The sequence below is a fragment of the Schistocerca americana genome, chromosome 3 (assembly GCF_021461395.2).
Source record: "Schistocerca americana isolate TAMUIC-IGC-003095 chromosome 3, iqSchAmer2.1, whole genome shotgun sequence".
Lineage (NCBI taxonomy): Eukaryota > Metazoa > Arthropoda > Insecta > Orthoptera > Acrididae > Schistocerca > Schistocerca americana.
In genome coordinates this window covers 294,454,675-294,467,217 of record NC_060121.1, presented here as the reverse complement: position 1 = coordinate 294,467,217, position 12,543 = coordinate 294,454,675, and the positions used below count along the sequence as shown (strand labels likewise).

Genomic DNA, 12,543 nt, shown 5'->3' with positions numbered 1-12,543 from the left:
AATTATAACTGGATAGCGATGCATATTATCCGTTTTGTACTTCAAGTGTGCTGGTTATTGTTTCCCTAATATCAAAGATATGTAATTCAAATATGTCATATATTCTCAGTTAATTGTATATATAACTGTAAGTCTAGCAGATTCCAAATTAGGAAAATGAATGTGAATTCCTTCTTGACTGTTACACAATATAATTATTCCAAAAATAAGACTGCACATAATAGATCTTATTTCGTTTCAGATATTTTCTGGCCTTTATAGTTTTGGAAAGTTGGTAACACTTTTCCCATAATTCTTGAATTACAATTGTCAAAAACTCTTCCATCATTGTTGTTTTTGCCTGAAATAATTTAAAACAGGCACGAAATTATCCATATCATAATGAAAAAAATCGAAAACATAGTGCCGCACTGCCCGCTGAGCGCCTGGCCTTTTAGTTTAGGAAAGTTGGCAACACTTTTCCCATAATTCTTGAATTACGGCTGTCGAAAACTCTTCCATCATCATTGTTTTTGCCTGAAATAATTTAAAACAGGCAAGAAATTATCCATATCACCAAAGAAGAAATTATATTTCATGTAAGAAGACAATGGGAAACCTTGAATTCAGTATTTGGCAACAGTTCATTTGAGCAGTTCATTTGGGTGGTACCTACCGTATGTTCTGTAGGTACCAAGAGGCACTGTGCTAAAGTCACTTTTCCTGACACTTTCAAAGAAACGCCACATTAAAGATCTCTCCAAAACATGGCATTTTTAGTACCGTAAAATGAGGTGACTTGGGACAGTGGGATGACTCAGGACATTTTGACAGCGTTTTGTTTTTTATTATGTTGGCAGCAGTGGGTGGCCAGAACTGTGTTTTGCTCATTGTTATCGTTTATACGATGGTGTTCTGATGTCCTCAGGTTGAAGGGAACAACTTGTTATCTATGTAAGTACTACTTTTCAATATTTGAAAATGGCAAAATATTAACAAAAAAATTGATAGTGAAATAGGAAGGTGTGCTGGTTGTTATGGATTAATAGTGGAAATGTGGTTAAAGTTTAAATTATCTCTAATAATAACCACAGAAAGATAAAAAATTAGGCCCATATTTTGGACTGGAATTTTCAATTTTGAAAATGACAGCAAACTTGGGGTGACTTGGGACATGTCGTTGATTGGCAGAAACCTTTCATTAGACTTAAATAAAGACAGTTGTATGCACAAAAGCGCATTAAAATGAAGTTGTTGGTATTTCTTATGCACATTGGAGTCATTGTTAGTATTTGCTTATTGTTTTATGGTTAGGTTAAGGGGTGAGGTTAGGTTATGTTAGGTTACATCACATTTGATATTACAGTGTGTACTTGTTTATCAATGTGTTTGGTTTTGCAGCATAGTTTGAAGAACATATTACTTTAAATATCTACAAGAAAACTGTTAATGTTGTTTCAGATGCCTAGAGAGTATATTAGGAAGGTTGATGGTAGGCCTTACAAACGATATTTTACGGAGAATCTTGCAAAAGCTGTGGCAGATGTTCAAGTTAAAACTTTGTCTGTAAGACAAGCAGCTGATAAGTACGGTGTCCCCAAGAGCTCTGTTCAGAGATGGGTATCATCAGCAAAAGACTCTCCACCCAAGAAAGCTGGTGGCCAAACTTCTCTCAGTTCTCGTGAGGAAGACCTCATAGTAAGCAATTTAGTAACTGTGAGTGAGTGGGGTTTTCCCTTGACTTCAATGGATATTAGAGTAATTCTCAAACAATATCTAGATAGGCTGGGAAAAAGAGTGAAAACGTTTAATAACAACCTTCCAGGACAGGACTGGATTGTGTCTTTCCTAAAAAGACACAAGCAAATTCTGTCTGAGCGATGATGTATGAATATCAAAAGAGCACATGCTAGAACTGACCAAACAATCATGCAAGAATATTTTTCTGAACTTCAAAAATGTTTAGATGGCATTCCTCCTGAAGCAATAATCAATTATGATGAAACCAACATTACTGACGATCCTGGAGTTAAAAGGGTCATTAGCCAAAGAGGATCAAAACGTGTGTACAATATAATGGACAGTTCAAAAAGTAGTATTAGTGTCATGTTCCGTGGCACAGCTAGTGGTGAGCTGCTTCCACCTTATGTAGTTTATGGTGCATCGCATGTGTATGATACTTGGAAGCAGGGCGGCCCAAAAGGTGCACTTAATGGATGTTCAAAAACTTCCTGGTTTAATGAAAGTATATTTTCAGATTGGTTCGAAGGAATCATACTTCCATACGTGAAAAAGCTGGCCAAAGAAGTGCCGAAGGCTGTAGTAATAGGAGATAACTTGTCCAGCCATATCTCCATAAATGTTTAACAGATGTGCAGGGAGCATAACATTAAATTTATATTACCTCCATCCAGTTCAAAACATCTGTGCCAACCTCTTGACGTGGCTTACTTCTGTTCATTGAAGGCTGAGTGGCGCAAAGTCTTAGAAGAATGGAAGCTGAAGAATCGGGGTCCTATTATGAAGGACAAATTTCCTGCAGCACTGAAGAAGACGCTCAATGTTATGAATTACAATGACCAAACAAGACACAACTTAAAAGCCGGATTCAAGAAAACTGGAATTTTTCCATTCAATCCACAACAGGTCTTGAAACTCATTCCCAGAACTACTTAAAATGAAGGTGACTCTCAAACACTGGACAATGCATTTCGTACATTTTTGCATGAATTGTTCAGAAAGGAGACACAGCCACTTTGTGTGAGACGAAAGATACCTTCTGTTCTACCTGGTAAAAGCATTTCAAATGTACATTTGGAGGATCTTGATGACTCACACTCTCATGACAACAGTGACACTAATGCTCCATTAGTACCTTCAACTTCTAAGCCTTCTGCTGAAGACAATTTAAGATCAGAGAGTGAAAAATATCCGAGCTATGATAATGACACAGATGATCATCTTTCAACTGAAGAATACAATGAGCACAAAGATGCCGCAATTAGAGGAACTAATACACCAGTACCTATCACTTCAGAGGATGAGTTAAATGAAGGAGACTTCATTTCTGTAATGTTTAACTATGTGGGACAAAAATCCCAGGTTGTTCTGAAAACATTCATAGGGAAAATATTGGCCATAAAAGATTCCAAAGAGAAAACTTCATTTATGAGAAAGTCTCAGAAGCAATCAGACATTTATGTTTTTCCAAATGTAGAAGACATTCAAGAAGTTTGTATTTCACAAGTTCTGTGCAAACTTGTTCCCCTCTTTGTTCGTCGTAGTCGTTACAAGTTCCTGTATGAAACTGCACAGTACCTAATGTGTAAAAAAATCTAATTACTGTAATTAAAAACAACATGAAACAATTCGTTTTTGTACTTTCATATATATGAAACACTATTTTAAGACAATAAATATCATAAAAATTTCTTTTGATTCTTTTTTAACTTTTCAAGATTTGTTTTTAATTTTAATATATCATAATTTTGATTATTTCATCTTAAAAGACACTAAAATTGGTGTCACATATTTAAAATGAGAAAAGAAAAACATTTTTACTGTCCCCAGTCACCTCTTTGGTGAGGTGATTGCAGTTTTGTGGAAAATATTTGTAGGTGTCCCAAGTTACCCCATATGTCCCAAGTCACCCCACCCTGTGGGGTGACTTGGGACACCAACAAACAATTAAATTAAAAATAAATGACCAAATTTAAGATAATATTTGATACATAAATGTAACCTACTGACCCAGACCTAACTTTTGATATACATATCCTTTTCATAAGTTTCATGGGCTCTGAGAAATAGCTAAGGAAACACAAAAAGTGTCCCAAGTCAACCCGTTTTATGGTACGGTTAGTTGCATTAAAGAGTGGGCACAGATGATGCCGGCGCACTAATACAGTATCGGTTTTCACATCTCCCACACTTTACTGCACCATACCGCACTAAAAATGACGTATTTAAGAGAGATCTGCATATTTTTGTAATACGCAAGTTCAAATACCATAATCACGAAATATGACATGTTAGTTGCGCACCGTAATATTTCAGCAAATAAATTATCTTTTTGGTATATACGGTAAATGTATAAACCGGCTTTCACTGCTAACAGTAGCTGTGTTTACACGACGGTTTTTTTTTATGTCTATAGTGTTTCACATGGTCTAAAACTTCTGCTACTGAATAGAAACAGTGCATGAACAAGAATGAGCTTAGGTAGCTGAGCGGACAGTCGGCTTTTGGCCGTGGTCATGTGCGGAGCGGCTCTGCGCGCCGGACAGTGCACCGCAGCTGTTTACTTCCACGTCGCGATACTTCGTGTTGTGTAGCGTCCATTACTACTGCACCTCATGGCACACTGTTACCACCGAGCGACACTTAAAGTAACATTCCAATCCGAACTTGCACGACCACGTGCTTACAAAATTGAACTATTCATTCGCAAAGAGCTACGTCTGAACCCACAGGAAGTGATAGGTGTTCATTTCTTCATCACTGGCAGTATATGAAAATGATGACGGAGGAAGCATGTGCTGAGATAGCTTGACAACATGCACACGGACTCAACTTGAAGCATTCTGATGGGCATATTGGAGAGGTAACCATAGATCACGATGGTTTAGGTCTTTGTACAATATGAGTGTTTGAGCTCCCTTTCAAAGTGCCACAAGACATGGTCGTCAAAGCCTTCTGAACCTATGGCAATGTTGTGAGGCACATCGCGGACGAATGGCTGACTTTCACGACATACTACGTGTTGAATGGTGTCCACCAAATCAAAGGGCCATGTTCGGTCAGACCGTCTCTGCCGCAGTTTTCTCCAGGTCCCGACCAGTTGCTCAGCTCCCAAAGCGACAGTCACTTCTTCACCAGACAGCTACGCCACAGCCATACGCAGCCCCGATGCGTCACTTCAGGAAGCGCCTGTTATCCCCCCCGGCACTCCCCATTGGAAATGACGGTGCTGCCACGACCTCACCAGCACCATCTTCTCCGACGGCTACGAGATCACCACCTCTCCAGAGCTCGAGACCTGCCCACCTCTGCAATGGACATCAATGCGAGTGCAGTGGCTACATCTGCTTTTCTTCAGATGGGCGCGACCTCGGACATTGAACGTCCACAATCTGATACAGAACAGCACCTCCAAAAGCAGCAGTTGACCCGAAAACGGAAGAAGAGAAGTCAAACGCCATCCGACGACACACTTCTTCATGTGGCATCACAGGCAGTGGAGTGGAGACAAGACAGTGATCTTCCTTAAGCGCTCTGATGACAGGAGTGGCCACTCCAGATGTCCCATCTAAGGAACAATTCCACCTGATAATGATGGATCCCATGGAGGGAGAGTCCCTGGACCCCACTACAGCAGTATCACCACAACTCATCCTTGATGAGTGTGACAGTCGCTTGCCACCTGTTCCAGTCTCCTGGGCTGATGAAGTCGACGATGGAGCAGATCAAGATGGTGGCTCCCCCATCAGGCACTGCCCCTTGGAGGTGCCTGATCCACCTTCCACCCAGTGATTGCGGCTACAGTGGCTGTACCGATTGTTACATGCCAGTCAGACCTCTCTGCCGGAACATCTGTGCCAGTGGTGGGAGCACGCCCGCAATACTACCACATCACGACAATGAATCTGGTCACCATTCAGGCTTCCCACAAACTGGCAATGTTCAAAGAGACCATTTATGTTGCTGATGTCGACATTGCCCTCCTCCAAGAAGTGTTTGTCACTGATTTCTACACCCCCACTGGCTACACAGCACCATCTCCCATTCTTCTGACAATGGTAGTAGTGGAGTCGCCATCCTCCTCTGTTCTGGATTCCCTGCTGAAGATGTAGTGTACCTTCCTAATGCTAGAGGAATGGCTCTCACGCTGTTCGGCATCCACATCCTCAATGTATATGTGCCGTCCAGCTCCAGTCGACATGTGTTAAGATTATTTTGTCCAGAAATGTAAAAAGGTCACAAACCAAATACTTAATCTTTTGAAGGGGGCAGAATTTTTGCGGAACATTCCACTAGGAATGATAAACTGTCCCTACATCAATCAGCAGAATGACATCATAGAGTGGAAAAGCACCCATATGTTCAGGATGCAAGAACACTCATACACGAAGCTGATGAGGTAGAAGATGCGACCCAGTGGCTCTAAAAACCAAAGTCATGACATCTTACAGCTCCAGCAGGGCTGCTGAAGGAGTGACTAGACGGGAAAACCAGAGCAAATGAAGTCATCGTTATCAAACAGCAACTCCCAGCTGCTCCAGCCTGTTGTGTTTCCCATGGTGGGAGTGCTGCCACTGGAGAAACCTTAGCCAGCTGGCTCACATATTTACCACCCAAATCAGGCCATCTTTCTCAGTCTGTGCATGTTAATGTCCAGATGTGTGTTATATGCTGAGCAATGCAGTTAGTACCAGCCAGTAAGTACAAGAAGAGCACTTGCAGTTAAGATGAAGCAGCAGGCTGTCACTCCCTGGCTTTACCACCATTAGCTCCAGGTCACTGCCTGAGTTGAAGTCTGGATATAGACAACTTGGCCCCATCGCACTGTCGAGTCACCCAGTGGGTGACTCGACAGTTTGATGGGCCACATTGTCTACATATGTCTGCTGGGTGACTCCCTTCTGCTGATGGGCACTTTGCTGATGAGCTGCGGATTCAAGCCTGGCCCACCTTGTTGCCTAAGTAGACCCTCGCTGTCTGCCAACCCATGAGGGCCTACATTCTTACTGTCCAATGACCAGAGCCGTCATCTCCAGCAGGCCTGAAGCCACAAGATAAGCACCCCCTGATCTGGTGTGCTGTATGCTGCCGCTAAAGGAATGACCAAGCAATCAGGGCTGTTCTCTGTCAGGCATGATTGAGAACACTCCACCTTGCATTGGCTCTGTGTAGCAGTCCTTATACCAGCAAGCAATGGTATTAGCATATGCCACCTTCCAGGCAGACCACTAGTGATGCTGGTGCCCTTCAGTGTCTGTGGTGGCCTGCATCACAGAGGGCACTGACCTCCTCTCCAGCTACAATTCCTTCTCTTTAACTGTCACGAATAAAGGACTGATTTAACAAGGGAGGTTACACTGATAGTTTACTATTCAACTGCAGCTAACCACCATCAGTGCACCCACGTCCAGGAAAGGGAATGGCATGCCATCCTGATGTACCAGCAGCCAGTCAACTCATCACTGTAGGGGTCACAATCTGACTTGTACATTACTTTTATATATGTCCCTTAAATTTTTTCTATCATTTTTGCAAGTTTCTAGTACGTATATACCAGGGGAGGATTTACGACCTCGGAAGATGAGTTTGCAAGAATCTGTTTGTTGAGCATGTTGCATTTTTCTTACAGTTCTATTCTGAGTTAAGAAAATGACTTAACTAGGCGGTGTAATGCCCCAAAATATTATTCTGTGTAGCAGAATGCTATGGATTTCGGCAAAGTATGAAAAATTGTTGTAACAGAAAGTAAATCTGGACTATGAGATATTTTATTCAGACTTCCATCTATTTTGTTTATATGTGTATGTCATTTGAAGTAGTTTTGAAGCCAAATGCCTAAAACTTTTGCTTTCAAAGGATATGTAATATTGTTGGAGTTTATTATCACACTGGTGTTGCATGCATCAGGTATAAAACAGAAATTTAGTGATGTTATTTTTTTGGCACATGTCAATAACTTACTCCCCTAAAACAACCCACTTAGTTGGGCTGCAGTTTTATTTACAGCTGCTTGTAGTTGATTTGGTGTGCTTCCTATTATAATAAGGATGCATGAGCCATCTGCAAAAACAGTAACTGTTTATACTCAATGTTCAGATCTAGGTCTTCTATATACAGGACGTTACAGTGTAAACCATTTTAATGCAGTGTCTCTAATGCCATATACTTGGAGCTTTTCCAACAGTAACTTATGCAATGGTCAGAATATTGAGGGCTTTACTTAAGTTTAAAAAATGCCAGTGGTATTTTAAGAACAACATGTTCTTTGGTTTCATGTCGTGTCAAGTGGTTAACTGCCCACAAGCTTTTGGCAGAGATCTCCTCTGCTATCGTCAAGTGGTTGACTTGTGGATGCCATTGCACTTATATAGCTGTGCTGTCATCAGTGACATACTGGTGCTCAGTCTCACACCATATATGGTAACATTTTGGTGGCACGACTGCCATGACTACTTTCAGCTCCCCAATCACAGGATCCCAGGCCATACTCAACAGCTGCACTGCAACTGAGTATGGCTTGGCATTTTTTCGTTGGGAAGTTGAACTGGTTGTGGCAATCACACCATATGTCATATGGGACTGAGCACTAATGATGTCACTGGTGACAACATGACAATCAACCACATAACAATGGCAGAGGAAATCTCTGCCAAAAGCTTGTGGGCAGTTAACTACTTGACATGGCTTGAAACACAAGCATATTTTATTAGTGGAATTGCCATGAGAACTTTCGTTCATACAGTGGTATTCTGTTTTTTTTCTCCACTGATTCTAAAGCATACTGTATAAAACCGTAGATGACTCTAGTTATTTATTTTTATTGAATATCAGAAATTTATTTTGTCAAAAAATTTCATTAAGCTGTTATACATTAGACAATAGCCTTTCTGCAGTGGCCACACTAGTTCCCTTCAGATCACTGAAGATGAGTGTTGTCAGACTTGGCCATCACTTGGATAGGTGACTACCCAGGTCTGCCAAGTGCTTTTGGCAAGCGAGGGTGCCCTCAGCCCTTGTGAGGCCAATTGAACAACTATTTCATTAAGAAGTGGCAGCTCCAGTCCCAAAAACTGTCAGCGGTCAGGAGAACATTGTGCTGACAGCATGCCCCTCTATATCTGCATCCAGTGACATCTGTTGGCTGAGTATGACAAGGCAGTCAGTTGGAACCATTGGGTCTTTCAATTCCTGTTTAGACAGAGTTTTATTTCGTTATATATTACTTTTTCCATGATTTTACTAAAGCTTGATAAAAATGTGACTGGTGTATAGTTTTCCCTATAGAATGTGCCTTCTTTCTTGTGAACAGAGACCAATAAGAAATCTATAGACAGTTTGAAATTATCTGTGTCAGAAAAGATAAGGTGGCTGTATCTGCAAGAGGCAATGAAATGTTAGTAACACATTGTTATGAAATAATATGCTATAGAATCACTTCCTGATGACATTTTCTTGAAAAAGTTTGCAAGATGTATGATTTCATCTGGAGTTGTTTTGCAAGTATAGGCTGAAAAATGACAAGAGTGTAGTTTGTTCTTTTGTCTGTTTGTACCACTGGTATCTCTTTTATCATTGACCATTCAGTTGTTTATGAAATCTGCATTGTAATACCTGGAAAAATGTATAATGTCCTGGGAATCATGGTTCAGGGTGATATTTTCCATTTTGGGGTTGCTTTATTTACCTCCTTTTTGTTACTTTCCAGACTGCTTGACTTCTACTTGCTGATTCTGTTATAAAGTTATCACAGGTTGATTCTGAATGTAACTGTTCATGGAAGGGAGTATGTTATTGTCTTTTTCTGTCTTTCAGCAATTCTCTTTTCCCTGCACTTGAGGTTTTGATGCCTGTTATTAACCATCTCTGTTCTTTTGGGGTTGTGCCTTTTATTACTTGTGTTTTGAGCAGGAAATCAGTTTCAAAATAATCACTGAAAATGCTACAGAATTCCACAAACTTTTTGTTGGTGTTATCTTTTTGCAAAACTGTTTCTCATCTTTCTCCTGATAATAGGGAATTGACTATTTGTTTATTATGTGTATTGAACCTTTTGTTGTACAGTTCATTTATACAAATGAAACTACACGGTTCCATATAGTTTAGAAGGAATACCAAGTGGGCTGAGGTGTGAATGGGAATTTGGATTGGGGAAGATTGCTCAAAGTCACTGTGCCAAGGTGCCACAGCAGTTAGTGCATCTGCTTAGTGAGCAGGAGACTTGGGTTTGAATCCTGGCCTTGGTACAAATTTTCATATGTCACTTCAGTCCACATATACAGTTCATTTATTATTCTGAGTGGACAGCAAGTAACTTGTGAGGGTGACAGCTCGAACTTCATGATTACTGACACTTTTATTTACACATTTTTCAGTACAAACCATCTTTGATCCAGAGCAGTACTGGTAGCAGTGTTTCTCTGATTTTTGTTGGAGCTGTTATTTTCTGTTTTAAGCTGAACATATCTTTAAGCTTCAGCATAGTTCTTATTTTTTGCTGGTTCTGAGAAAATAAATGTTGAACTCTCCGCAGAACACTGTTGATTTGTTGTGTAGATGAAGCCCATTAGAATGTATTCAAGTTTATTTATGAATGAGACCAAATTTCCAAATGAGCTACAAGTATATTTGAATCACTGACTCCATAGAGTGTCAGCTCAAACTCCCTGTCTCCATTGAGATGCTGAAACATGCTAATAATTTTATAATGAATACTTGTTTGATTAAATTTCCAGCACCTCCATTTTTATAACTGTTTCTACAGAAATAATTTTCTGATACATAGCCTGGTATAGAAAAAGAGTATCTGGTTAATCATTAGCGAGTGTTCTGTGATGCACAGAACATTAATAAAATGTGCTTCATTGTTTAGCAAATTCTCTATATTTGAAACATTTTCTGTGACCAATTGAATATCTTCATGGCAAACAGAAAGAGAATGTAGAATGTGACTTTTGTTGATGTAATTTATTTGATTATCAGTTGTGGTTTTTACATAAGCATTTAAATTTTGTACACGTATTTTTATTACATCACTCAGAGGATCTCCATCAACTGCACGAGCTCAAAATGGGGAGGGGGAGTCCAGCAATATCTCACAAAATCTCTTTTAAAACGTGAAAGAAAACTTAAATCTCATGTCAGCTTTTTAATTCATAGAATATGCATTATTATGATGGCCAATGTTAAAGTGCCTGCTAAGCTTTATGGCCTGCCTGGACTGAACTGAATGCTTTACACATGTGTATGCCTGGGATTCCTGATTTGAAACAAGTGGCACACAAGTGTCAGATTTTACTTGGGAAGTTCTCAGTTGCACCAACTGAAATCACTGTGTGTCTGTCAGTGAGTCAGTTGTGATATTCTGCAAAGCATATAGAGCCAATGTTATTGTGTTTAGTGTGAATTTGTATAAAAACTTTTACAATGCATCTTGACAAGTCAAAACAAGTGTGCCAGCAAGTAGTTAATCAATTATGGAAGGAAGCTAAGCTGCTGTTCACTGAGAAGAATTTTTTTAGTGATCATATAAATCAAAAGGTTAGCCATGCCATGACTAAGTATAGACATGGATTTGGGGAATTCTTGAAAATTTTGCACAGCTATGGACAGAAGGCTGAAGTTAATGGACCAGTGGACACATCCTGTAATGGGGACTGGCAATGTCGCTATTAAGCAAACAGTTCTGCAGGGCAGGTTTATGGCTCCCCTCACAGGTGAGGAAGAATGGCCAGCTAGGCCATATAAACAAATGTGGAGATGAGTGTGTAGTAATCAGGTTCAAATGGGATACTGACATGTTATAAAAACCTCTACAATGTAGTTACAACAGTGCTTAGCAACCTGCATCTGGGGACCAAAATAGGCTAGATGGAGTTGACATTATAATTATTAAGGAACACTTCACTTATTCCTTCCAGAGGGACTGTATCAGCGGTATAAGAAAAGGAATATCAATAAGAGATCCCAGATGCTCCAATCAGGCAGTCGTGTCTCCATTCTGTCCAGCAGTGGAACCGTAGAGTGTTTAAGTTACAGACCATCCATGGTGACCATTTGATGATGAATCAGTGGCAAACCCATCTTCTGAATCAACTGCCAAGCTCTGCTTACCTGTAACCCACCCTCCTACATAAGAGACACCAACCATTTCCTTCTCCAACTTTCCACAGCCACAATTACTTTAACAACTGGCATCCTTCTTTTTTCTGTAAACGATTTCCCTCCACTAAATCTTCGACACCCATGGTCTTTCCACTATTGAGCACCAACTTCCCCATAGTGTGACCAACAGCAAATCTATAATCTCCTTCTGGTTGCCATGGCCAACTATATTCACACCCATAACTATTTCTCCCTTGAAGGCATCACCTGCATACAGATCTGCAGTAGAGCAATTAGCACCAGTATGACACGATCGTAGGCCATCCTGTCCATGGACCATCTAGAGCCATCCTCCATAACCATCCAGAATCCTGAACAACTCACTTGGTTCAGGTTCTTTGATGACATCTTTGTGATCCAGACCAAGGATGAAGAAACCCTACTGACATTCCTCCAAAATCTCAACATCTCCCCCATTTGCTTCATCTGATCTTCCTCAACACAACAGGCCTCCACCCTTGATGTTGACATCCATATCAAGGATGGCTACAACAGTATCTCTGTCCACATCGAACTTACCAAATAGCAACAACACCTCTGCTTTGACAGCTGCCATTCACTCCATACCAAGAAGTCCCTTCCATACAGCCTAGCCAGTCATAGTTGTCACATCCGTAGTGACAACCAATCCCTCTTTAAGTATGCCAAGGGTCCCACTGAGGC

The 12,543-nt window shown here is 40.5% G+C and overlaps 1 protein-coding gene across 1 annotated transcript in view; it reads left to right on the top strand.

Annotated features, from left to right (window-relative positions):
• Positions 1-884: 884 nt before the first annotated feature.
• LOC124606037 (tyrosine decarboxylase-like) overlaps positions 885-12,543 on the top strand; it is a gene marked incomplete at its 3' end in the record, with an annotated part of 215,061 nt that continues 203,402 nt past the window's right edge. Inside the window, exon 1 of the mRNA XM_047138001.1 lies at positions 885-933. The remainder of the gene's footprint in view (positions 934-12,543) is intronic.